The sequence below is a fragment of the Somniosus microcephalus genome, chromosome 6 (genome assembly GCF_052327205.1).
Source record: "Somniosus microcephalus isolate GS21.2 chromosome 6, FLI_Smic_1.0, whole genome shotgun sequence".
Classification (NCBI taxonomy): Eukaryota; Metazoa; Chordata; class Chondrichthyes; order Squaliformes; family Somniosidae; genus Somniosus; species Somniosus microcephalus.
In genome coordinates, this window is record NC_140992.1 from 62,298,275 (window position 1) to 62,325,932 (window position 27,658).

A 27,658-nucleotide genomic window follows, 5' to 3' on the forward strand; every position below is an offset into this window, starting at 1 on the left:
TGATTACCATGAACTGACAATTGCTAGGAATTGCCAATTACTGCATTAGTTTGTTGCCCTCACTAATTTCTACTCCTTGTTCCTGTCATCTTCCTTCCTGCTATTATTTGTACCCTTTTTAATGGATGTTTTTATCATCCCTCATCAATGTTGGTGCTTCAGCTAGTTTAACATCATTTGGAAACATTCTATCCTTTTAGCTCCTCCTCATGTTAGCCTTCTCATAGCCATATTTCTGTTGTATCTGAAAATAGTTAATATCTTCACTAGGTGTATTTTATATAATTTCATTAGTTAATTACTATTGTTGTTGATTTCAAGCAGTAGTTCATACTAGTGTGTTCTGGGATACTAGCATCTCGCCCATGTGGGAACCTATACAGTGAGTGACGGCAGAGTACTCGTGCTGATCTGATGTCATACCCGAGGCTAATCTTGTTCCTGTTTTCTATACATGCACTTTTCAGCAGGAGTCACTAGTTAGTGGTCAGGAGCAGATGCCCTGGCTGATTTTTATTCCCCTTTTTACAAGCTTGGGGGAGCAGTTGTTGTACACTTGTTGATACCATGGTTGAAATCCGCTAACTCATTTTGAGACTTAAACCCAGGACCATCCAGTTCCATGTAGGCCTCCGTTAATGCATTTATGCATTGAGCCACAGGGGGAGCTCTACAATTGGCTTGTATGCATGCCGTTATTGAGACCTCAGCAATTTTGGTAATCATGCAAACCTTCCAGTCTTTCTACTTCAGATTCAGGCAAAACCTGCTTAAGCTGCTCAACCTACTTGCATTTGGCACGTGCACATTCCTTAACATCCAGTCTAAGTGCACCTTCTGTCTTGTGTGTAATCAGGTTTTGGCAACTACCAATTCTAGTAGATATATGGGACAGGTTTGTTGTAAAGTAACTCAACTCGAGCTGTTTCTTCCGTGCCCCCCCCCAATTGCTTTGACCATTAGGAATTTGAGATGAAAGATCACTTCAGTGATATGTGGCACTGGAAGATTAGATGGTCCATGTCATCTGAATTATTTGGATCAGTGGAAGATGGTTGGTTAATTTCAAGTGCTAGCTTTTTTATTCGTTTGTGGGATGTGGATGTTGCTGGCAAGACCAGCATTTATTGCCCATCCCTAATTGCCCTTGAGAAGGTGGTGGTGAACCACTTTCTTGAACCGCTGCAGTCTGTGTGATGAAGGTACTCCTAAAGTGCTGTTAGGTAGGGAGTTCCGGGATTTTGACCCAGCGATGATGAAGGATCGGCGATATACTTCTAAGTCAGGATGGTGTGTGACCTTGGAGGGGAACTTGTAGGTGGTGGTGTTCCCATGTGCCTGCTGCTCTTGTCCTAGATGGAAGAAGTTGCCGGTTTGGGAGGTGCTGCCGAAGAAGCCTTGGCGAGCTGCTGCAGTGCAACTTGTAGATGGTACACACTGCAGCCATGGTACGCTGGTGGTGGAGGGAGTGAATGTTTAAGGTGGTGGATAGGGTGCCAATCAAGTGGGCTGCTTTGTCCTGGATGGTGTCGAGCTTCTTGAGTGTTGTTGGAGCTGCACTCATCCAGGCAAGTGGAGAGTATTCCATCACACCCATTACTTGTGCCTTGTAGATGGTGGAAAGGCTTTGGGGAGTCAGGAGGTGAGACACTCGCCGCAGAATACCTAGCCTCTGACCTGCTCTTGTTGCCACAGTATTTATGTGGCTGGTCCAGTTAAGATTCTGGTCAATGGTGACCCCCAGGATGTTGATGGTGTGGATTCGGCGATGGTAATGCCATTGAATGTCAAGGAGAGGTGGTTAGACTCTCGCTTGTTGGAGATAGTCATTGCCTGGCACTTCTGTGACGCGAATGTTACCTGCCACTTATCAGCCCAAGACTGAACATTGTCCAGGTCTTGTTGCATGTGGGCATGGACTGCTTCATTATCTGAGGAGTTGTGAATGGCGCTGAACACTGTGCAGTCATCAGCGAACATCCCCATTTCTGACCTTATGTTGGAGGGAAGGTCATTGATGAAGCAGCTAAGGATGGTTGGGCCTAGGACACTGCCCTGAGGAACTCCTGCAGCGATGTCCTGGGGCCGTGATGATTGACCTTCAACCACCACAACCATCTCCCTTTGTGCTAGGTATGACTCTAGCCAGTGGAGCATTTCCCCCCCCGATTTCCATTGACTTCAGTTTTACTTGGGCTCCTTGATGTCAAGGATGGTCACTCTCACCTCACCTCTGAAATTCAGCTCCTTTGTCCATGTTTGGACCAAGGCTGTAATGAGGTCGGGAGCCAAGTGGTCCTGGTGGAACCCAAACTGAGCATCAGTGAGCAGGTTATTGGTGAGTAAGTGCTGCTTGATAGCACGACACCTCCCATCACTTTGCTGATGATTGAGAGTAGACTGGTGGGGCGGTAATTGGCCGGGTTGGATTTGTCCAGCATTTTGTGGACAGGACATACCAAGGCAGTTTTCCACACTGTCGGATAGATGCCAGTGTTGTAGCTGTACTGCAACAGCTTGGCTAGAGGCGCGGCTAGTTCTAGAGCACAAGTCTTCAGCACGATAGCCGGGATGTTGCCAAGGCCCATAGCCTTTGCTGTATCCAGTGTGCTCAGCCGTTTCTTGATATCATGTGGAGTGAATGGAATTGGCTGAAGACTTTCACCGCTTCACCATTGGCATATGTTGCTAATGGTGAAATCTAACTCATTTCATGGTGGTTAACATATTTGGTTTATTAAATAGAAGGTTTTTGGGTTTAACTGATTAAAACCTGATAAACCACTGAGTGCAACATTTTGAAATCTGTGTTCATTTTGATAACATTATGCCCTGGAAAGACACAAACACAAAATATTCAGTCCGTTGGCTGTATTGCCACAATTTGTTGGTATCCGGAGCTTTTCATAAGTCGATTAACCTGATCCAAACGGTTCTTAATATTAAAGTACAGATTTTTAATGTTGGAGCAAGATGCAAGCTAGGGTTTTGGCTTTCCATCTTTGTGGTACTGAACACTACTGAAGTTTGAGGTCACTTGCGTCTTTCTGATGATCTCTGATGTTTGAGGTGTAAAGGTATCACTAATCCGTACAAAAATCTTGTGTTGAAGTTTGAGTTTTGTGGCTTGCAGATATTTGCTGGATGATTTTAACTGTTTATACTATCAATATATACTTTTTTTATTTAAAGGTTTACAGAATGTGAGAAAACACATCTGTGTTCTGCTAGCTACAAAGAAAACCTACTCAAAGCATAATCAGTAGTGCATAGCATATGTTTAAGATCTATTTCAACTAGTTTTTACAGAAACCTGAATTTATGGGAAAATGTGGACAAACAATAAATAACCTAAAATTTCCAACGTTATTTCTTTTTGCATTTTTCTCCTGAGGAGGTTGATGCCCTACATTGGTTATGTAATAGAGAATCCATTAAAATCGAACCTAATTTGCAAGCCTCCATGCCTTCAGTTGCTACTGCACATTGAAATTTAATTTGTGAAAGAGCCTAATGAGATTCTTCAGAAATAACTGAAGCATCAATCCATAGAACTTAGGAGTAATATAATGCATTCATTTAGTGGGTTGGCATTTTCTTGGCAGGAGGCTTAATGTGTAAAGGTACAGCATTTCTTTTTATAATTGAGTGCTTGCAATTAAACTTTAAGAGCTTGAAAATAGGTGGAATGCCTATATATGCAGAAAAGTGGATTAGACTGTTGATATAAATGGTGGAATTAAAATCTTTAGTAATCATTGCTAATTGACCAGTACACTATAATGCTTCAGCTTTCAATTTATCAATGCCCAGTTATAACATTAACTGCAAGAGTATCATGGCTTCTTATGCCTAATTGTACTATTTCACTAACAATCAGCCAAATTACATCTTTCCCTACTAATAAAATTCTCCATGCTTTCGCTTGTCTGGAGTCTGTACTCTGTCACATGGTTAGCGGGGACCAATCCAATGCCTGAAAGCCAACAGACACGTTATTGGTATAGATTTTCACACAAATTCTAGTAGAACATGTGGTTTAAAAAAATATATATTGGATTGTCAAGGATGAACAATCACATTTATATTGTACATAAAGATGTGCATTCACACACATTTTGTAAAAGTGTACATCTATTATGAAGCCACTGTAAATTTTGATTGCACTGTGCTTGTAGGAGGAAGAGTGATGCATCTAGTTTTTTTTTACTGTTCAGGGCTGCCTTGCAGCGCTCAGCCTCTTCTTTTTTTTCTCTTCTCTCGTTTCCCTTCTCCCCAATTTTAATTTCTTACGGCCAGGCAGCTTCCCCCACATCTACCTTGTGCCATGAATACCCCTCTGCTCCTGTAGATTTCTATCGTGCCTATTGATGTCTCCTGAATCTGCCCCACCATGGTTGCCATCAAGGCCTACAGTCTTCTGCAGCAGGCGGCCTTGCATTTCACTATCTCTCCCTGCCATTGTTGTCTTGTGACTCTCGTGGCAAATGCACTGGGGTACGATAACAATCAAGTTGCATGTTCCTGTGGCCTTGAATGTTGTCAGAGGAATGGATGGTAGGAGGATGGAGGGAGCAATGTCTCTGAACCGGGCTGCATGTCACGTCAATGGTGGAATGGGAACAACTGGAACTGAGGTACATAAGTTGCATGTAGAGGGAGGGGAGTAGGTGCAGCAGTCTAGCAAAAGGAGCGGATTGATGGTTAGGGTGAGCTGTAGGGTAACTTGAGGCCATGGCCAGGTTACAAGCAGCACCAAGTAATAAAGGATTGAACTACACCACATCCCACTGGAACTTGTGTGAAAACCTATATTAATTTTTTAAAAAAATATTGGGCTGGATATTCCAATCCCTACACACCCGTAAGGACATCGGAAATGCTAGCTTCAGGCATGCCAAGCGCATGCGCTGAAAACCGGCATTTCTGATCTGTCAAGAATGCTCTTGACCGATCTGACGCCTGCCCTAGAGAAGGGCCTCTGCGGGCAGATAGTTCCGCTTTCTGGAGAACCTCCGCCCGCAGAAAACCCTTAGAAATCTTACGCCTGGTAAAAGCAAGCGTAAGGCCTGATTTTACCAGCATATTTGGAAAAAAAAAAGTAAAAAAAAAAAAAAATTTTTTTTTCCCCCACTCATTATTTAAAAATACTTTAAAAAAGGTAAGTTTATTTTTTTCAAAAAATTAAATTTTTGTTTAAAATATTTAATTTATTGTAATTTCAACTAATTTTAAGTGATTTTTAAAAATATTTTATTTAATGTTTTAAAGTGTTTTTGGGGTGATCTCCAGTCATATATCTGACAGGTCTATCTGTCAAGTGTATGAAGGGAGATTCCCTTCTTTGATTGGCTCCCATGGCCCACGTGATCCCATGGACGCTTGCGAACCGCAGGCGCCCCTGGGATATGTGGGCCCTGCACATTTCCAGTTGGAGAGGCCCAGGAGCGGAAGTGTCCTGACCTCGGGAGCCCTCGGGTAAGTGTGTAGATTTTTCCAGATCGGAGGCCTCTGCACGTGGGAAGCCTCCGATCGGAAAATACAGCCCATCGTCTTTGAGAGAGTGTTTATAAAAAAAAACAGAAGACTCCTTAGATGTCAGCTGTGGCTCATTTGCTGGCAGTCTTGCCTCTGAGTCAGAAGGCAGTGGGTTCAAGTCCCACCACCTGAGCACAAAATCTAGTCTGACACTCCAGTGCAGTACTGAGGGAGTGCTGCACTGTCGGAGGTGCCGTTATTCAGATAAGATGTTAAACCAAGGCCCTGTCTATCCTCTCAGATGGACGTGTAAAAATCCTGTGGCACTATTGAGCAGGGGAGCTCTCCCTGGTGTCCTGGCCAATATTTATCCCTCAATCAACTTCACTAAAACAGATTTTCCGATCATTAGCTCATTGCTGTTTGTGGGAGCTTGCTGTGCCCAAACTGGTTCCGCCTTTCCTACATTACAACAGCGAATACACTTCAAAAAGTACTTAATTGTCTGTAAAGGGCTTTGGGACATCCTGAGGTCATGAAAGGTGCTATATAAATGCAAGTCTTTCTTTACTCCATTTCTTCTCTACATTCCATGGGTGTTCCCTATTCAATAAATCTCATCGACTAATCTACTGGAATTTTTTGAGGATGTAACTGGTAAAATTGATGAGGGAGAACCAGTGGATGTGGTGTATTTGGACTTTCAGAAGGCTTTCGATAAGGTCCCGCATAAGAGATTAGCGTGTAAAGTTAAGGCACATGGGATTGGGGGCAAGGTAGTGACTTGGATAGAGAACTGGTTGGCAGACAGAAAGCAAAGAGTTGGAATAAACGGGTCTTTTTCCGAGTGGCAGGCAGTGACTAGTGGGGTACCGCAGGGATCGGTCCTGGGACCCCAGCTATTCACAATATATATTAATGATCTGGACGAGGGAATTGGATGTAATATCTCCAAGTTTGCAGACGACACAAAGCTGGGTGGAATTGTGTGCTGTAAGGAGGATGCCGAGAAACTCCAGTAAGATTTGGACAGGTTGGGTGATTGGGCAGAAGCATGGCAGATGCAATATAATGTGGATAAATGCGAGGTTATCCACTTTGGTGTCAAAAACAGGAAGGCAGATTATTATCTGAATGGCAATAGAGTGGGAGAAGGGGGAAGTGCAACGAGACCTGGGTGTCCTTGTGCACCAGTCGCTGAAGGTAAGCATGCAGGTGCAGCAGGCGGTTAAGAAGGCAAATGGTATGTTGGCCTTCGCAGTGAGAGGGTTCAAGTACAGGAACAAGGATGTCTTGATGCAGTTGTACAGGGCCTTGGTGCGACCACACCTGGAGTATTGTGTGCAGTTTTGGTCGCTCTATCTGAGGAAGGATGTTCTTGCCATGGAGGGAGTTCAGCGAAGATTCACCAGGCTGATACCTGGGATGGCAGGAATGACGTATGAGGAGAGATTGGGTCGATTGGGCTTATACTCGCTGGAGTTTAGAAGAATAAGAGGGGATCTCATTGAAATTTATAAAATTCTGACAGGACTAGATAGACTGGATGCAGGAAGGATGTTCCCGATGGCCGGGGAGTCCAGAACCAGGGGTCACAGTCTAAGGATAAGGGGTAAGCCATTTAAGACTGAGATGAGGAGGAATTTCATCACCCAGAGAGTGGTGAACTTGTGGAATTCTCTACCACAGAAGGCAGTAGAGGCTAATTTATTAAATATATTTAAGAAGGAGTTAGATATATTTCTTAAGGCTAAAGGGATATGGAGAGAAGGCAGGGACAGGGTACTGAATTTGGATGATCAGCCATGATCGCATTGAATGGCGGAGCAGGCTCGAGGGGCCGAATGGCCTACTCCTGCTCCAATCTTCTATGTTTCTATGACACAATTTTCTGTGGCTGATTGCTCATTCCCACTGGCATTCCTGGTCTGTTTCTTTGTGCTATTCTGCTTTTTATTTAGGTGTGGTTGTTGTACCTTTTAGGGTGCATTTTACTTAGACATGTTTCTCTTCATGGCACAAAATGCATACAACATTTTGCTCAAGCCTGTTTACTGCCAGGTCTGTATCCTTGTTCCAGGTGCAATGTATCAGCTCTGCAGCTTTCTTGGTCTTTCTTTTCTGAGTTGGGCATTGTTTTCTCTCTCGAGGGCTCTATGATTTCCAGTTCAGTGCCTAAATTAAAAAACTTGAGTGGTTTCTGTATGATATGGCCCAGACATTTAAACCTTTTTGTCTCTGTTGCTGAATGACTGGCCCTTCACCTGGTACAGTATTGTGACTTTCCATCTGGTCTTACTATGTTATCTTGTGTGGAAACTATCAAATTTTCTTTCACCTTGCTTCTTGACTGCCAGGTCTAACTGCTCTAGAGGACAGATAGATTTGAACTTGCTAATTTTCTGTAGGTTTCAGATCTTCGATATCAGCATAAAAGCACCAGAACATTTTGTTTCTTTCATTTCATTTTTTTTAGATCTACTTCAGCTTTCATTGTGGTTTCCAGATAGATGAAAGGGCCCCGTTCCACCAGTGGCTTCCCCTGTAGTCTTAAACGTTTCTTGTTAATGAGCAGCCTCCAGGGTTTGTCTTTTTGGTAAGGATTAACATCCCAATGTTGCTAGCTTTATTGCAGCTAGCCCTTTGAGATATTTGTAGTTTCTTAGTATGACTGTTTTCAGTAAAATCCAGATTTCCAAGCTTGGTGTTGCTTAGCTGGCTATGTGTGTTAGAATGCAACTTTGTCTAAACTCCTGTTATTTCAAAACATTTGCTGTTTCCAGTCTTTGCCATTTGCTGTCTTTGTAGAGGTTCTTATTTTTGATTGAATGCTATGGTCATGCAAGGGATTCTGGTGAGAGACCCAATGAATATCAAATGCTTTTGCAAAGCTCACAGATTTCATGTTTAGTGGTTTCTGAAATTCCAATTCTCAATTATCCTTCTCCAGGTGGAGATCTGGTCACTAAGATCTTGAATTAAAATCCTTAATCTTTCCGAATAAGACTTGTGCGTGTGTATTTTAAGTATAATAATCACCCCTCCCCACCTATTACCATCACATACTTTTAGGGGGTGGGCAGGACTGGAATTATCGATTTGATAATTGTGATGTCAAACAATATCATTGTTGATTAGACGAAACAAAACAACTTGAAGCAAGCTTCCAACATGAGAGAAATTGCAGAAGATTTTAATTTTGTGTAAAAATGTCATTGTTTTGGTCTTAAATTCTTTACTTGCAGTAGAGTTCAACATGTACAAACAACCTTTTTTATATATTAAAATATAGCTATATATAAAATGATTGAAGTCTTTTGACAAAATTGTAAAAGCAGTACAGTAATTGAATAATTTAATATTTCCTACCCATGTATTTTCTTCTTCTAGCTCGACCTGCAACTTTTTGATTTGTCCCTGAGGATCGTCCTAAGATTAGATATTTTTGTCCATAAGCCAATATTGTGCGCACTGACGCACCACTGTTTTTGCATTCAATTGTAAAACGACATGCTCTTCATTGTTGTGTTCGTTATAGGGTTTGCAGAATTAATCCTTTCTTTACGTTAATGCTGTTATGTCTAAATTCATATTTTTACTTTGTACAGTCAACATCTCTTAATTTGAAGTTATTTAATTTGTATTAATTTAAATTGCAAAAATGGTCTCCTGTGCTGTTGTATTAAAATTATATAATTCGAACTGCTAGATAATTAAAAAAAAATTGAATTTAATAAATAACTGCATTAACAGAAATAGACTGTTTGATTTTTTTAATTAATTGTCGTAAATATAGTATTAACACACACAGTTGGGGAGATCCCACAATTGCTCTGTTCCTGATATGATCACTGCCAGGCAGTAAGGTGCTGAGTGGATTCCACGTACTGGGGGTGGGGAAATTTGATGGGCAAGGAAGGGGTTGCTATCACTTGTGATTGCTATTACATGCCTCTTGGCAGCTAGCCAAAATAGGATGTTGCAGAAGTGTAAAACCAAGCTGCACACCTACCTATCTACCTGCTTGCTGGATGAGACACCAGGCCTACAACTGAGAGAAAATAGAGGTTGCTTGCTGTTTGGAGGGCAATTATCACCCATCAAAAATAATAGTAAATGCTGTGTCCACAGTTTGTGCAGGAAAAAAAATGTCCACATCTTATTTTCCCTTGTAACTGTAGACCTACACTGAGCTAATGGTTTCAACCGTAACCTTCAAATCTCTTTCCCGATCAATATACTTCAAGACTGCTACAATCCAAACAGAAACTGCTTTTATTTTATACTGCCATGTTAGTGCAGCTGACTCCTGATGATGGGATCTCAACCAGATGCTGACAACACTAAAGCAAACATGCTGGATTTGCTAAGGCTAGTGGCTGGGAAGACCCATTTTCTTATTTGGGGTTCCCAGCTGTTGGTCTTAGCAAATCTGGCTTTGTAAGATCTACAAGTCACGAGCCGGTGGTGTGAACATGGCAGTGCAGCTGTACTCCCTGATTTGGTTGATGATCCCATACTAATTATTTACCTAGTTGAATCAGTGTTACATTGTTGTTGCATTGAATTTTATTTGGGATCTGAAAGGTCTAAATCTTACTGAATCTGGTTGTAATTTTGCTACTATTTATTCTAGTTCAGTGTTCCCTGCAAGCATACAGGATCCCAAGACCTATCCCTGGGGTACCTTATTCATAACCCTTTCTGGTTGTCCCAACAATTTTGATCAAGCGCACTGATGACCGTCACCTGATGCTGTGCCTTGTTGCCAACTTGAAAAGTTTCCATTTACGGCTACCCTCTCTCTTTGAGCCAATTTTCTGTCCAGCACTATCCCATCTCCCATATACAGGAAACTTTGTGCTATCCGGAGGTGAGCTATCCGGCAATCTGGAGCCACCGGCAAAAATCAGCAGCCGTTTTTTATTATTTTTTGTTGTTGCTTTGTTTGAACAGTCAAGCTGTGCAAGGTCTGTAGCTATAGCAACAGCTTCAGCTACAGAGCTTTAGGGCCACACCCGAGTGTTTAGAAGCTGTTGCTAAGCAACAGTGTTTGTTGTCAAATACGGAGATAAGAATCTCCGTATCTCTCAACATTAACTGGAGAGTACGGCAGTTTTGAGGCAACGGCAGCAGCTCGGTCCCGTGGGTGCCGGATAGCACAAAGTTTCCTGTATTTTGACTCTGATCATTAAACACTAATGTATATTCTTGCCAAAAGTTTTTGAATATTAATTGTATTACATCTACTCTGTTCCCCTTATCTACTATGGTATTAGCATCTTCAGAAGTCCCAAGTTATTTTGAGCATGACCACCCTTTTCCGAATCTTTGCCTATTCTTTATCAAGCTGTGATTTTTCATTTGTCCCCTATCAAGAGCCTTTAAAGTTCTTGCAAAGCTTTTTTCCTTTCAACTGATGTTAAACTGACTGTTGTATGTTTCCATGCATGTATATTGTCCTTTTTTATTTTAAAAAAAGTTGTAATTGCCATTTTTCTAATCCTTGGAGTCTTCTGCATTTAGCGAATAAAAAAGTGATTTCCGACTTTGCTATTTTCTATTCCTTTCCTTTAACACACATAGATGTATGTGTCTGACTTTGTACTTTGCTTTAAGAGCAGTGTTGTGGAAATAAATGGGTGAGTTGTACGTTTCTAGTGTGTCTTTGACTTTGTTCCCCAAAGAAGTCTCTGGGAAGCTAACTGCTTGAATTTTAAGGGGAAAACATTCTTTGGAATAGTAGCTATTTTCCCAGCAAGGGGAAAGTGACTTGTGCCTGTTGGTCCTTTATGTCTCCCTACTAGTGATATTGGGAAGTCAATAGTAATGACATTGGCTTTTGATACCAAAAAAAATTATTCTGTTTGGTAACAAAAACCAATGACAAGACTTTTTTTGGTAACCTTGCCTAAAATGTTGTTAGCCTGTAGGTATTGACATTGTACCAGGAGTGAGGTGCTTATTTCCATCACAACTGGGAAGAATAAGACCAGTGGAGCCAATCTGGCTAAAGTGGTTGAGGAGATGGAGACGAGAAAGATTTGTGCAGGGTAAGTGGAGGCATACATTCAAAGTGCCAAGCAAAAAACATCTCGCAACAATGAAGAGCCTAACCACCTCCCTTTGATGTTCAATGGCATTACCTTGTCAAGCCCCCCACCATCAACATCCTGGAGGTCACCATTTACCAGAAACTCAACTGGACCAGCCACATAAATACAGTGGCTACTGGAGCACGTCAGAGACTGGGTATTCTGCTGCGATTGGCTCACCTTGTGACTTCCCCAAAGCCCCTCCCCCATCCACAAGACACAAGTCAAAAGTGATGGAATACTCGCCACTTGCCTGGATGAGTGCAGCTGCAACAACACGCAAGGGCCTGGCGTTTCCGCTGGATTGCGCTGAGTTTTTCGTCGCAATTCCCCCGATATCGGCATAACTGCTGCAAAAGATTGGAATTTTAAATGCAAATTGAGTTCAGCGCAACTAGCGTTTCCACGATCTTTTGTGCTAGTTTTAAAAACATTGCACTAGAAGCAGGCCCCACGCACAAAACTGGCCACATACCCAGGGTGAATTAATCACCATTGGGAGTTTCTGCTAATTGCGCTCCTTTGCAGGCCTTCGAGGATGAACTGTAGCAACTCGCCAAGGCTTCTTCAACAGCACCTCTCAAATCTGTGACCTCCACCACTTAGAAGGACAAGGGCAGCAGGTGCATGGGAACACCATCGCCTCCAAGTCTCTCTCCATCCTGATTTGGACATATACCGCCGTTCCTTCATTGCTGCGTCAAAATTATGGAACTCCATAACTAACCGCATTGTGGGAGCACCTTCACCACATGAACTGCAGTGGTTTAATGAGAAGGCTCGCCATCAACTCTGAGGACAACTAGGGATGAGCAATAAACGCCAGCATTACCCACATCCTGAGGATGAATTAAAAAAAAATTCATGTGACATTGTGTGCTACTGAGCATTTTCATCTCTGGCTTTCAGAAGGGATATTGCTTGGTGCATTTCTCAAATGTTGTACATTACATTTAGAGGCTCACTAAGTTTGTTACAGTAATATTGTTCAGATCCTTATCTCTTTCATGTAAGAAAGATCATTAAGGAAATGCGATACCAAATACAGTAGTAATCTTGGGTACAGTTGTAACACTATAATCAGATTCAACTAGGTATTGAGTTTTGCTGCCTGGGTTTGGTTTTTATAAACTAGCTTGGAAGAATGTCATTTTTGAGCGTTTGCAGTGGTGTATGTATATTTTTGTCTCCCCTTCTATTATTAGTACAGTAGAGACCAAAGTATTTATCCTCATTATCTACAAAATGGACTGACATGGGCCATGTTTTTCCAAAGGACACAAACAAAGTTTTGGAAATATCCGCATCTGTAAAGAGGAAAGACACATTTAAGTTTGGGTGAGGTCCGCAAGCCTTTTAGGGTTGAGAAAAGAGAACCGGGAGAAGAGGAATAACGGATACTGAAATTAGAGAGAGGGTTGATTGACCTGAAACGTGCCCAACAGAAAAGCAGGAAAATGTTAATTACATAAAAGATCATGTTAGTCAGGTAATGGAACTACATTAAGAAAATAGCTAAGATGGTGAAAATGTAATGGTCACACAAGGAAAAAGGCAGAAAAATGGAGAGTAGAGGGGAAAAAATCAGCAGCTGCAAGTCCGAAATTAAAACAGGAATGCTTAAAAAAAAATGTGCACACTATGTCTGCCAGCCCTGAGAATGGTGGAAGGGTTGCTATATGTGGAGTCTGAGTGGCAACTGTCTGACTCCTCTTCCTCATTCCCCTCACTACTGCTGAGAACAAATATGACCCCTCGTGCTTAAATTCTGTACACAACAGAAAAGCTTATGGATCCAATTTGTCCAAACCCTTCATAATTTTAAATACTCTATCCCTTTCAAATCTTCTAATTTCAAGAGAGGAAAAAACGCAGGGTATTTTATCGTTCCTTAAACATCATTCCCTTACGTTCTGGGATCAACCGTGTAACCCTTCTCTGTACTGCCTCTAATAACTAAATATCCTTTTTGAAATAAGAACACCAAAACTGCATGCAGTACTCCAGATGTGTTTTCACCTCACAGGGCCAAATATAGTTTTTAAAATGACCTCTCTTGATTTACATGTTCTACCTCTTGCTATGCATCTTAACGTTCTGTTTGTTGTTTTAACAGCCTAAGGACATTGTGCTGATGGTGTTAATGACCTGTCCACCAAATGCCATGATTTCTATCCTCGAGTAAATTTCCATTCAGCACATAATCCACATTAACCTTCCATTTGCCAAATCATTAACCGTACATTTCCCTGTATTAAATTGTATCTGCCATTTCTCCACCCACTGAGCTTGTCGAGATCCTTTTGAATTTGTGCGCATTAATCATTTGCCCCTGCTCCCAATTTGGTATTGTTTGAAAATTCAGACATTTTGGACTCAGTTCTTTCCTCCAAATCATTTATAAAAATTATACCCAACAGTGGTCCAACACTGAATCGTGTGCTACTCTACAAGGTAGCTGTCCATGCACTACCACTCGTCTACCAAACAACCATTTGCTAATCCATTGCAAAGCCATTTGAGTCAGGCCTCCCTTTTGCTGGGCTTTTAACTGCTGGGCTGCCACTTTAGGTTGGATTGGAATTTGGATCTGGTCTTTTATTGACACTCCGATGCAACTGGTAACTTGGTTACCATCATGGGTCTCCTCTGTTACGATTAATCAAAATTTGTCTTTGTGAGATTTAACGTACTATTTCTGTTCTACAGTTGATGTAGCCTGGAATTCCTTTTTTGGGGATTTCTTCTTGCAAATGTCTCTTAACGGGCTGTTAATATTTTTGTTCTCTGTTAAATTTGCCTGACTTTTCCAAGCAGGGCAGCTCCGAGCAAAGTAGGGAGTTTGCAAGATGTTTACATTTTGTGCATTTGTAGGAATCCTAGTACAGTATATTTATGCAAGTGGTTATGCTTCATACTGTACTGTGTTTATGCCATTATAATGCTATCAAACTGACATCTGCGGTGTTGCTATTTGACATCACCGTTTTACAGTTGAAGTCATGGTTCACATCTGGTGCCAATTTTATACTAAATTACATTAAAAATAAATGTGAGCAATGAAGAACTTCATTGTCTTGAGTGTCCTTTAGAAGTTGAAAAGACTGTCCCTCTTGACTGTGGGATAATTTTATGTGCCTGCACTGCTGGCATGCATCCTCGCGGACTGGCATGTGATGCACACAATCTTTTGACAGATGTGCACTTCTGGCGAGCAAAGCACATCCTGCTGGCAAAGGGGACTCATAAAATTACCCCTATTACTTTCTGTATAAACAGAAATATCTTTGTTTCTGACCGAAAGGACCAACAGGTGGCCTGATCTTATGAATTTCTCTCTGCACCTTTGTTACTTTAACTGTCTGTTATGAGATGCATAACAGCAACCGTGGTAATTTTCCCTCTTTCTGGGCAAGCACTTGGTCTGCACCTAATACTCGTGATGACTGCTGTGCTAATATTAGGAAGTTGACATGGGATTGTGGCCTGTGAGCATGTTCCCTACCATATCGTAGTGCAGCTTGTTTGAACACTGTCAGAAACCTCCACTGGATCCCTTTGATTTTCTTTTAAGTTCTTTTTTCTTTTTGTATTTTTATGTTTGAAAGATAAAAATATGTTTATAGAATGAGGAAGAGAGATAAGGGAACATTATTTTAACGGAAGAAACAATTTGCTGCCTAGGCTTAACATTGGTGTTGTAGATCAGTCACCAGTTATAGAAACGGCCTGATTTTCATTCAAGTCAATGGAAGGGCTGTTTTTTAATGGACAACCTATCTGTAACATCAGTTTTCCGCCTGGACAGCAAGTTGAAAATGACTCCCTGGCACTTTTCCCTCCTTTTGAGCGCCTCACCTTGTTCCACCCCTTTTGCCTCTCTTTTAACATCCTCATCCTCACTCTCTACCCCTACCCCATCTAGAGTTTCTCCCAAAGATATCCTCTCTCCTTTCCTCCTTCAGCCTCTGCACTGAATGACTCCTCATCCTCAGTATTTTCAATGTCCATCTCAACTCATTTTGCCCTCCCTCTGATTTCACTGGCATCCTGTACTCCCTAAATTTCTCCCCCCATATAAACTCTCCTACTAATAGTCACGGCCATCCCCTAGGCCACGCTATCTCCTGTGGTCTCTCTACCCCCATGGTCTCAATCGCAGACAAGTCTCCAATCAGTTTCTTGTATCACACACACGCACACCCTACCCACTACCCCCTTCCAATCCCACTTTTTTCTGTCTCTGCCCCATGGAAAACAGTCTCTTGCCCAAGTTACTTACAACTGCACTTTCAAACTTCCAAATGTCTAGCCTTTGGCCTTGCATTCGCCACAATACTTCTTCAGCTGTCGATCTGCTCAACTGCACCCTCACCTCCACCATTGATGCTCTTGACCCAGCAAAACCATTATTCTTTCCCATCCTGGTTGTTCGTCCCGGTATGACCCCCATCTTTGTTCCCTCAAATCCAAGGACCACAATTTAAGTATATCTGACACAAAACCAGTTTAGCTGTTTTTTAGCTGGACCTCACGCTTTTCTGCAAAAACCCATTTGCTACTCCAGAAACATTTTGAAGAGCAAATCTACCCACAAGGTGGTTTTTCTTCACTGCCAACTGTCTCCATAAATCCCCCTCCCCCTGCTCCCTTTGTTTTGGAAGGCTGCTTATGCCTATGGAACAATGCCTCAGCAAGATTCAGTAGTTTCAGAGAAGAGGGAGAAAGAGTCTGGGGGTGGAGGGGAAGAATCTTTTTAATTGTTCCAAATTTGAAATTTGGCATGTTTTTCTTTTGATTTGTGTTCAGAATAAGTCATTAATAAAAGATCCAACTCTACAATACTGATATGTATAAACATTATATGCACATTGAGTAGTGAAGCTGTGTGTGTTAACAATTGGCTACTTTCCAGCACCAACTGCTGATTTTTGAATATGTTTGTTTGGGAAAGGATGTAGAAGATTGTCAGGAATATGCTACAATGTTGCATTTTTCTGTTGTTTATTTTCTGTATCGGCTTTATTGGATATCTGATCCATGCTATTCCTAACATAGAAGCCTTTGAACCCAAAAATGGTTTTAAAAAAACAAAATGATGGTGCGGAGGGGTTTTAGAATTTTTTTCTTAAAAGTAGGAATCAAACTTTTTTATTAATAGCAGCTGAATTAAAAATTTTGAGAACTACACATGAAGCGCTTTGTTCCTAACTAATTCATGTTTGAATGGTAAGGTAAGAAGCCATGCTGGCCTTGGTTGAACCATCCAAATATATTTATCAAGCTACTCTTGCCATGCTCTAAAATTAAACTTGTATGACACTGCCATCCACGTAACATGGATGCCATACTATGGGTGGAGTGCAAGTGCACAGCATGTATGTGATCTTTTTTCACCATAAGTTTTTAGGGCAGCAGGTAGCACTATAGCCTGTTTTATTTACTCTTTCAAGTACTTTAGTACAATTTTCTGAGGGCAAACGTGACTCTTATTTACCACTTCACAAAAGTTGTTTAATGTAATCTTGTGGCACTGTATAATTTCAGAGATGGGAGTTGCATATTTCTGCAGTAAATGTAAAATTATCAATCATCATTTCCTGGTGTACTTCAAGTAGCTGGGTAGTTTCACATTAATATTTTTGGAAGCTGAGCCTCTTGTGAAAATAGAAAATATTTAAATGTGAAAATAAATACAGTAATAAAACTTTGATCCTACTGAGTATTGATCTGCACACTGTGGGTAAATGAACTGCATGTTGGTCTCAATAAAAAGTGCTGCCTTTAGTTGTGAAACAATTGATCAACTGATTTGATCATTTTGGATTTGTTGATAGCTTGCTAACGCAAGTATTTTGCTGTTTGGAAAACAAAAATGTGCTATTTTTGTTCCGTATTTGGTAATGAAATATTATGACTATTTATGTCTGCTTAGATGACTTTCTTTGCATTGTGATTCTACTTCCTGAAGTTCCTCGTATGCATTAAATTTTGTCTGGTGGCTTGTAAATAGTTCATTGCTCTACTACTGTCATAGCAACTATAAGGGAGTGTGTATTACCTTCGGATTCCTGATTATTTGTAGCTCAATGTAGGTCAGAAGGATTTCTGCAGAATAAACTTGTCGATACTGTTGGTGTACAACTTTTATCCTTTTTCAATTTTTCTTTTATTTGATAAAGTTGCTGTCAGTCCAAAATAAAAATTTGCAGATTATAAAGTAGTGTGATGATTTATAATACTTCATTCTTGGGATGTAGTGTAGAAATCTTGTCAAGCCAACAGAATGAAAGGCTAAAGATTTTGGATTAGTAATGATTTGGAGAATAAGAACATAAGACAAGGATGAGAAAAGGCCAATGAAAGCTTGATTCTCCAGTAATTCAACTCGCCCCGGTCTGGCATCTGACTGGATTTTAAATGTCCTAAGTATTTGTATCCACTACTTTACCTTGTAGATTATTCTAAATTTTATCACTTTGCAGAGGCACGTTTCCAAAATATTTTAAAACTTGTCTCTCTTTCATTTAAATTGCTCAAATGGGAAGTGAGTCCTGTCGTACAATAATGAGGTTCTTGAAAGGTACCTATTTGGAATTTATTCTGGAGAGTATATAAATTCAACAACAACAGCTTGTATTTATATAGCACCTTTAAAGTAGTAAAACGTCCCAAGGCTCTTCACAGGAGTATATAAGACCAAAATGTTGTCACTGAGCCACATAAGAAGAAATTAGGGCAGGTGAAGGAGGTAGGTTTTAAGGAGCGTCTTAAAGGAGGAAAGAGAGGTTTGGGGAGGGAATTCCAGAGCTTAGGGCCTAGGCAACAGAAGGCACGGCCACCAATGGTTGAGCAATTTATAATCAGGGATGCTCAAAAGAGCAGAATTAGAGGAGCGTATATATCTGGGGGGGGGGGGGGGAAGGTGGTGGTGATGTGGGGCTGGAGCAGATTAGAAGTGGGGAGGGGCGAGACCATGGAGGGATTTGTTATTTCTGATTTGATTTTGACTGCAAAACTTACTGGCTTTAAGAGGACTTTGTTTAGTATGTAAATTGAATTTGATCAGTATTTTCCCCATGTGAGAAGGTGCCTAGTACTGTAAGTTTACAATGTCATGTATCTGATAATCCATTTACATTGTTACTGTGGACCTATCTGGATATAAACTGCACTGCAAACTTCAAATTCACTTTTGACACTTTTCCAAAAATGCTATAACTGTTTGTATCAATAGAAACTTAGACTTTTAATGTGTGACTATAATTTTGAGGTGTAAACTCAGCAACCTTTTATTGCAACATCCTCAAGTCTTAATAATCCCAGAATGTAAACACTGCTGTGTTGCAATTAAATGGCCTTAAATTGGAGGTAATGTTTAAAAGCCAGTTTTGTGAAAACCCTGTGTGTGTGTGTATGTGTGTGTGTGTGTAGCTGTGAGGGGATCACAGGCTGGAGTTTCATTGGGGACTCAACTTGTTGAGCTGGCCTCCTGGAGAGGGCCTCGCGCCAAAGGGTTTTAGTGCAGTCAGTAGTTTCACCTTTCCTTTGATAGGCACTCAAAACCACTTTGCATCAATGCAAAAGTGGCAGTATAAATGCAAGCATAGTGAATATTATATGTGCAATTTTCAAGTCTTTGGCATCTAGAGTGTTGAAAGGGATGTTTTATTCACTGCACAGCTCTCTGGAGCTGCTTGCTGCTGAGCCCCATAGCTGACCTTATGCCAAGTTTGAGTCCCAAGTGGTAGGTGTGTTCAGAGCTCGGAAAATAAATAGAAAGCGAAATTACTTTTACAGTATAAGAAACTCACCGCTTTATTTTTTAGCTAATGCGACGGGAGGAAGAAAGAATATTTTAAATTTTCTATGAATTGATCTCCTGTGGCATTGCACGGGATGTGTCAAGACTAAGTGTAGCCTTCAGGGGAAGTCTGGTTAGAGGGTGGAGGATGATTGATCAGTGCAAGCAGATGTGATTCAGTCGCCATTTTAAAGGCAAACATTTTGTTGTAGGAACGGAGGTTCCTAACTAAATAATTCAGCTCAACTCGATGGATTAAAAGACTGGAATTTAATAACAGCGAAGTTTGCTGGATGTTACAAGGAGGAAATCAAAACACGTTCGTTCAAGATGCCAGGTAGTCGAAGACTGCTGGAAAGTTCTCCAAGCTGACGTCATGACGTCCCCACGTTCTTCGCGCCACTGGCGGTCACGTGATCAGCGTCATGACGTCACCACGCAGGATAAAGGCAAACACACACTGTAAAGGTAACAATCAGTTTCAAGGTGCAGTCCCCGGCTGCACTATAATACAATTAAGGGGATTATACTAAAGTACACTGAGTCTCTTGTGGCTCCTCCACATTGTCCTTTTTATATATCTGTTCTAATTTCCTATGTCCACATTTGCAACAGAAACAGCCCGTGTACACTTGTGGCGGTGCTGCAGTCTCCACTAGTGAGAGGGTGTAATTACAGTGTGACAAGTTAACATCGACAGTTTCCATTATAAACATGGACATGGGAATATTTATGGGAAGCGTTGGCACGGAGTGCACGCTGGGATAATATTTTTAATATACTAGTCAATCTGTACATGGTAAGTCATAAAATATAGTCTCTTACCTATCTCTGTTGTCTCTGTGTTGGTGTTTCCTTCTTCATTTGTGTCTCTCTTCTGCTTCGCTTTGCTGAACTCTTTGCCTCTACTTTAGCGTCGGTGGTGCAGCAGGCAAAGGAGCCCTTAACAGCGGCAGACTTCATTTGGGACAGGGAACATGTGGCCCTTCCCATTCCTTTCCCCAATTGCTCATGCTTCTCTTCACCCCTCGCATACACCCCTTCCGTTTCATCATCTCTGTGGACATTCTCCATCCAACTGCACCCTCATTGCCATCACTACTGCTACTGTTTCCCTTTGAACTATCTGCTCAACTGCCATTATCTTCCTCTCCACCTTGCTTTACTGCCACTCATGCAACAGTAACCTTTCATTTGCTCCGAAAACTCCCATTTGCCCGTCCATGTAACATTACATGGAGCTACAATTTTCTCCCCGCCCCAACCCTCGCACCCACTCCCATTCATGTGCAAACGCTCTCTTTTTAAAACAGAAATGTGAATTTTGAAATTTTTCCTCAAATTAAAAAAAATTGTTAGAAGCTAAAGAAAAAAATCCTCAATATAATGAGCTGTATAGTACTGATGTATCCTGGGAAATTAGACACATTGCACATTTCAGATAGCACAATCTAAATTCAGTCCATAGTGTCACAGATTTTGGCAAGCATATCAAGTCCAAGCCTAGGCTTTTGGGAGAGGTCACTGTCTTGAAGAAAAACCTTTTAATGAAGGCATTAAAAGGCAATTCAATGGATAAATTTAATGGAGTGAATATTGACACCACTGTAGGAACGGGAGTTCCTATCCAAAAAACGAAGTCCAACGCAGTGAAAAGAATTAATCAAACTTTAATGAACTCAATACTTTAACTTTTAACTTACAGGAACAGAGGTCAGCAGGTCTGTGTCTCCTCACAGCCTTTCTCAGCAAGCTCTTTTCCCAACTGCCATTGCCAACTGCCAACTGACGTCATGACGTCATCACGTTTTCCGTGCCAACTGGGGGTCACGTGATCGGCGTCATGACGTCATGACGTGAAAATACCAGAAGCTGCACACAGCTTAAAGGTGCAGTTCACAACTGCACCACTGGGTGTCTAAAGGAATTATTACAGTTTATTCAATGTCTCTTGATGGCTCTGCCACACCACTGTGTTAATCAAGGAGTTGGAGGTGGGATGGGCCATTTTGTTTTAATTTAGAGTCTCCGAACTCATGACCGAAACTACAGTAAACTGAGACTCCCGAGTACAGCAGGATTATTTCTCCAGCAAAATGTAAAATCGATCCCAGTTACTTATTTCCAGGCCTGATTCATGGGAGAATTATCCAATCATCTCCATTCAGGCTGGGACTTGTGGTGTCACTATAAATGTAATCATCTTGTTGTAAAATAGATACATATTTAATTTTATAATTTTTTTTGGCTTAACCCTTATTTTGGACGATACAAATTTCAGTTACTGAGGAAAAGAATGGCAGTGAATTTATTTTTCAGAAAGCATTTTGAGAGAATTGTTGGAATCCAGTGGCAAGATTGCAGATTGAGTCACAAGTTTACACAGGTGTTTCCATTGTAAATGTGAATATAGAAATTTATAATGGAAAAAGCTAACAAACTGCAACAAAAATGATATCGGGAAGTAGCAGAGAAAGGAACTACATGCAGATGTAAGATCTTTAATATAGATATGATTTTCAACTGCTTAATAAAAAAAGGTTGAATTGCACATTTGATTTGTAAAGAAACAGTTCTGTGTTGCATGTAGGGCTTGAGAGGTTGATATCAAATTTCATAGGCATCAGTTATTAAAAACAAATATGAGCCTGCTAAATAGATTTCTACTATCGAGAATTATGGGCAAAAGTTTCTTGTGACCTGGATTTCCGTGTGGGATCGGCTGTAGGAAAGCCCTGCAATGTATGCTATCCCTCTTGCAATATCTTACACTTCCAGAAATGGTATTGCCATGTTTCTCCCTCATCCAACAGAATTAAGTACTTATCTGTTAACTTATCTTTATATTGGTTTGAACCAGTAGGTTTTTGAATTAGTAATACAAATATAAAAAATTATTTTTTGTGCCCTCCTATCCCTATTTTAAGCTTGAAAAATATATTAACAGAAGTACAATAATTAGCTTTAATTCATATGTTTTAATTAGAATAAAATTGTTTTCCACCATTAATTACAGGATGCATTTTGTATTGCTGTTAAAATGTACACATAGGGCAGGATTTTCATTGGGCCGTGGAGGTGGGATTAGAGGCGCGTGGGGGGTTAAAATCCCGAAATCGGGTGGGGGGGGGGGGGGGCACGAACCCAACCCGCCTCCATGCCAGTTTCAAAGGAGGCAGGTACCCGACCCGAGGCGGGAAGGGGATTAGTGCCAATTAACTGCCTGTTAACAAGTAGTTAACAGGCAGTTTTTAGCCTAATCCCTATTTTCATTCTTGAAGTGTGGGATTCCCAACAGCTCCGAACCACGCCAAGTTAGCGAGGCGGGCTGAAGGGCTTGGAGGGGTCGAGATGTCCGGTGTTCAGGTGAGTGATGGGTGCATGAGTGCAGAGGTAAGTGTGTTTAAAGAAGTTTTACTTACCTTTTACAGCCTTCCTTCAGGTCTAGGGAGTCCCTCATCTCACCGGCACAGAAAGCAGAATGGCCGCGATCTGTCAAAAATTGCAGCATTCAGCTTTCTGTTCCGGAGAGATCTCTAAATCATCCCGAGAGAAAGGAATTAACTTGTCAGTGTTTGACCGCTTCAAACAGCTGTCAAATACTGATATTTCATCTGTCAAAAGGTCTTGACTTCCCGCCCCTCAGTTTTTCCTTCCTCAATTTTCTCCCATCGTCAAGATGCTGACTCTGAGGTACAATGCCATGGGCACTGGTAGTGCTGTAAGCAATTCGGTGGCTGAAATTCATTCTATTGCACCTTTTTGGGGTAATGGGGGTAGAGCATTTTTGTGCCCTGTATTAAATAGTAGCCCTGTTACAGAGATCCAAAGTTAAGGTAAAAGTTTATTATTTTTAGATTAAGTCATATTTATAAAATTCTTTTATCTTTATACAGGTACTGCAAAATTTTGGAATACTGACATCATTGCACCCTTTGCTGGACCTGAGATTTTGCACTGTCAGCAATTGAAGCTAGTAAGTTGATATTTTGCATAACTTCCTTACAATAGCTACTGTAATAGTACACCATAAAGTGATAATTGCGAACACGTGAGCACTAATTTAAAGACCTGTAGTATCATGGTTTTGAAGCCAAGCGCTGGTGGTTTGTTGACCCTAATTTGATTGGGGTGTCCAGTATGAAAAAATGCCCAGATTAAAAGAATTAACCAAAATCTGAAGCTGGAGCCCAGAGTGTCTGTCTTTTTTTAATTTAGGATTGCAGATTTCCCATTAAAAATGTAATAAAATTATCTTTGCTTTAATATGTTTTTTAAAAGGCTGGCGTGAAACCCTATAAGGAATAAGTCATAAATATTGTGTTTTTTACAACCATTAACCAACCACCTCTCTTGGTGACAGAGTCTTGAGTATTTAACTATTTGAGGTACGTAATAAGGATCAACTACTTTAATTAATGCATATGAAATAACAGCGTTGACTTTTTGTTGTGACCAAAAGTTTTGCTGGATGGGTTTAAAAATAATTTATTAAAATGCTGGTTAACAGAACATGCCTTGAGTAATTTTTTTGGTATGTCAACTCTTGTTTTTAAATAGTAACTGCTTTCAAAAATATAGCCACACTGGGGAAAATTGGATCATCAGTGCATTCTTGTAAGAAGCCAAGTATGAAAAGAAACTGTTTTTTAAATTCTAACTTTGAAACATTAAGAAATAGTGTCAGTGGTTATTGACGAAGTTTGAAGACGCCTACATTTTAGAGTGAACTACATAATAGCCAGATGAGCTTGAAAAACACAGTACTCTGTTATTGCATTTCAATTTTATTACTTTACTAGTCAATCTTCTGTGGCGTTGCACACAAGAAATCACAACCAAGTGTAGTCTTCAGCTACCTGAATTAGAGATGGAATTCAGTCTCCACTTTACATTAATTTTAAATAATACTTCGATTTTATATTTATTGTTAAATAACAAAACTGAGCAATTTGGGCAGCAGAGAACTAGAATTGGTTGGACCAAGGGAGTTTCTGTGTAGTACAGGTTGAAGAACTAAAAGATGCAGAACTGAGGCTCTGCAATGCTTCTACTGGCAGAAGGGTGTAATTACAGTGCAGCAAGTTTACAGAGGCAGCTTTCATTCTAAACGTGGAATATTTATAATGGGAAAAGTTGACAACAGAAAGCAAGGTTTTGTAAGCGGGAAGTGTGTGCAGAAATTAGATTTTTAATAGATAGATCAGAGAACTTGGAACTTGTGTGTATCTTTCTTGATTATTGGTAATATTTTGCATTGTGATAATGCCTATGCACAACAGCAATACAATTGTGGGAGTACTGAAATTTTTGGAGCACAAACAGTTATGCTTTAGTGTAATTTAATACAAAGTAGAAGTATTTGGATTTGAAGGTTTTGGATGCTTTAAATCTTTGAGTTGCCTGTTGTCCCACAGATCTTCCACGTGGCACGTGTACACTGCACTTAACAGTTGCAAATGCTATTCCAAACACTCTGGCACTAAGCACTTCATTTACTTCCGTGCAACAAAGTAATTAGCCAGAAGTAAAAGTTAATATGAGCAACTAAACAGCAGCTCTTGATGCTATACTGTGTTGGAAAAATAGTAAGTCACATCAAAATCCCATAATGGGGGGTAATTATGAAAGGTATTTTCTGAGCATGTTCAACACATTTCATAGTTGTTACTTACCAAACCTCCCTAGCATATCAAGCCCAACATGCATCAGTCAATATTGTACATGGCTCAATGTCCTTTAACCTTGGTGTAATATGCTATTACCTATCTTCCCCCTACTGCTATAGGTTGAGTGTCCTCCCAACTGTCTGTTCTCAGCAATGCACAGTTTTCACAAGCAGGCCTGCATCGGTCATGATTTGAAGCTTAAGTTATGTGTGCCTTTGGGAGTAATGTTCACAAGATCGACATTTGCCTTTTTGCTGTGATATTTTGCACTGGAGAATGCATAGCCTGCCCACTGTGCATTCATGTAAACTTCAAAATAGGAAAGCATCATCAAAATATCATTCAAGCTAACATCAGTAGTCAAATTTATTTGCAAGATTTATAATTACCAAATATAGAAGCAGAAAAAATAATCAGCAAAATGTTTGATTTACAATTTTTTTTAAATTGTAAAAAATAATAGTGTGTGAAATTTTAATTCAAAACCTTTTCACATAGAATTTGATTAACGCAACATAGGCTACTTTTCTCCCTGAGTCTTGTCTCATTATTACAGTGTGGAAACACAAAGCTGAAGCAAGGGAATTGCAGGTTAGCTGGCTGGCAACATCTCCAATCAAAGCAGTTCTTTTGCAATAGGCAGACAATTGTGTTACTATTTTTACCATTCATATAGATCTCAGACTTCCGGTTTTCTGATAGGTTGGTTGCTTTTGAAACATGACTTGCATCTCAATTGGCTGGGCTGTTCTCAAACAGATAGCCTGAAACTGGTACAGTAATACAAGCATCATCATCTTGAAGTATGAGCGAAGTGCTGATTCAATTAACTTGTAAGTATATGCATTCGGCACCACTGTAGGAAACTGGCTGGCTGCTTCCTCCTAAAATCCATAGCTATCTCTAGACGGGATTCCATGTTATCCTTCTTCCCCCTAAACAAAGGCAAAAGAGTCCTTTTCAGAAAGGAGCTAAGTGTTCAATTTTAAATTCATAATATATTGGAATTTCATGTGGAAAAATATATGATTTGAAGCAAGACAAGGCTCTGCTAATGTGACGGATGACCCAGACCAAGATCCCACCCACTTAGTGTTTCCCCCCGCAGACATAGAGTCAGGCAGCTGCAAGTATTTGCTTGTGTTCCTTAGTAAGTGTAGAATTGCTCCATAATCACTACAGCCATGGAGCTTAGTGGTATGAGTAAGTTCTGTTTCCATGATTACAAAACTGACACTCAACCTATAGCAATAGGGGGAGATAGGTAATAGCATATTACACCAAGGTTAAAGGACATTGAGCCATGTACAGTGTTGACTGATGCATGTTGGGCTTGATATGCTAAGGAGGTTTGGTAAGTAACAACTATGAAATGTGTTGAACATGCCCAGAAAATACCTTTCATAATTACTGCCTCTAAACTTTTATGAAATGTATATATGCTTGAGATTGGTAGCAAGCAGTGCGATTAGAATAATCATATCACTAGGCAGTGGGACTGCTTAAAAATGTCATTCGGTTGGAAAGGCCACACAATAGCTTTTGGATAAGATTGCTCAAAAGGCACACAATCTTTTTTAATGAATAGATAATGCTTCCAGAGTTTACGGAATACATTGTGCATACAATACAATATTTATGTCCACTTTCATTTGCAAAGACACTAAGTGTAGTAGTGTAATATAAAATTAACTTTAGAAAATAACTATTCCTTTCCATCTTTATTTAAAACAGATCTAACAGAACTCTTAATTTTTTATTACTTTACAGCACATAGGAACTGGAGCAGACCATTTAGCCCCTTGAGCCTGTTCCGTTATTCAATTAGTTCAGGGCTGGTGTGTACCTGAATTCCATTTACCCACCGTTGCTCCATATCTCTTAATCCCCATGCCTAGCAATAATCTATGCCAAACAAAAATCTATCTGTCTAAATTTTGAATCTTTCAATTGACCTAGCCTCAACAGCTTTCTGAGGGAGAGTGTTCCAGATTTTCACTACCCTTTGTGTGAAGTGCTTCCTGACATCACCCCTGAATGTCTTCATTTTAAATCTAAGGTTATGCCCTACATCATTATAGTTTTCACAATCCACACATGTCAATGCAGTGACCCAAAAATGTTATCCATTAATATAGCACATCTATGTAGAAAATGTTACAAGGCACTTCAAAGGAGAAATTGGCACTGAGCAATAGTTAGGAGAGATGGCAGAAAGCATAGCTTTTAAAGATGGGAGAGAAGTAGCAAGGTGGAGGGGATTAGGGGAGAAGTTCCAGAAAGTAAGACCGAGATAACTGAGTGTTCTGCCATCGAAAAGATACTGATCAGTAGTTAGGGGAAGTGACTGAAAGTGTGGTCAAATAGATGTTTGAAAAGGGTTTTGAAGGTGGAGAGAACGTTGGCAGTCCTATGGAGTTGAGGAAATGAGTGCAAGACTATGAAGGTATGACACTGATGTGATTATTTAGTTTTTGGTTTCTGATTTGAGCTGAAAGCTATTAATTATGCTTGTTTCAGCTCAGCAAAACACTATCTCTAAAATGGAAAAGTGCAGTGAATTTCTAAGTGGATTTCCTGAGAACATTAAGAGATTGTTTCATAGTATACAT

At 40.4% G+C, this 27,658-nt stretch overlaps 1 protein-coding gene across 4 annotated transcripts in view; it reads left to right on the forward strand.

Annotated features, from left to right (window-relative positions):
* tbl1xr1a (TBL1X/Y related 1a) overlaps positions 1-27,658 on the forward strand; it is a 223,259-nt gene that overhangs the window by 49,246 nt on the left and 146,355 nt on the right. For all 4 annotated transcript variants that reach the window (XM_085990291.1, XM_085990288.1, XM_085990287.1 and 1 more), the window contains exon 2: positions 23,274-23,353. The gene's annotated coding sequence lies outside the window, so the exon portion shown is untranslated. The remainder of the gene's footprint in view (positions 1-23,273; positions 23,354-27,658) is intronic.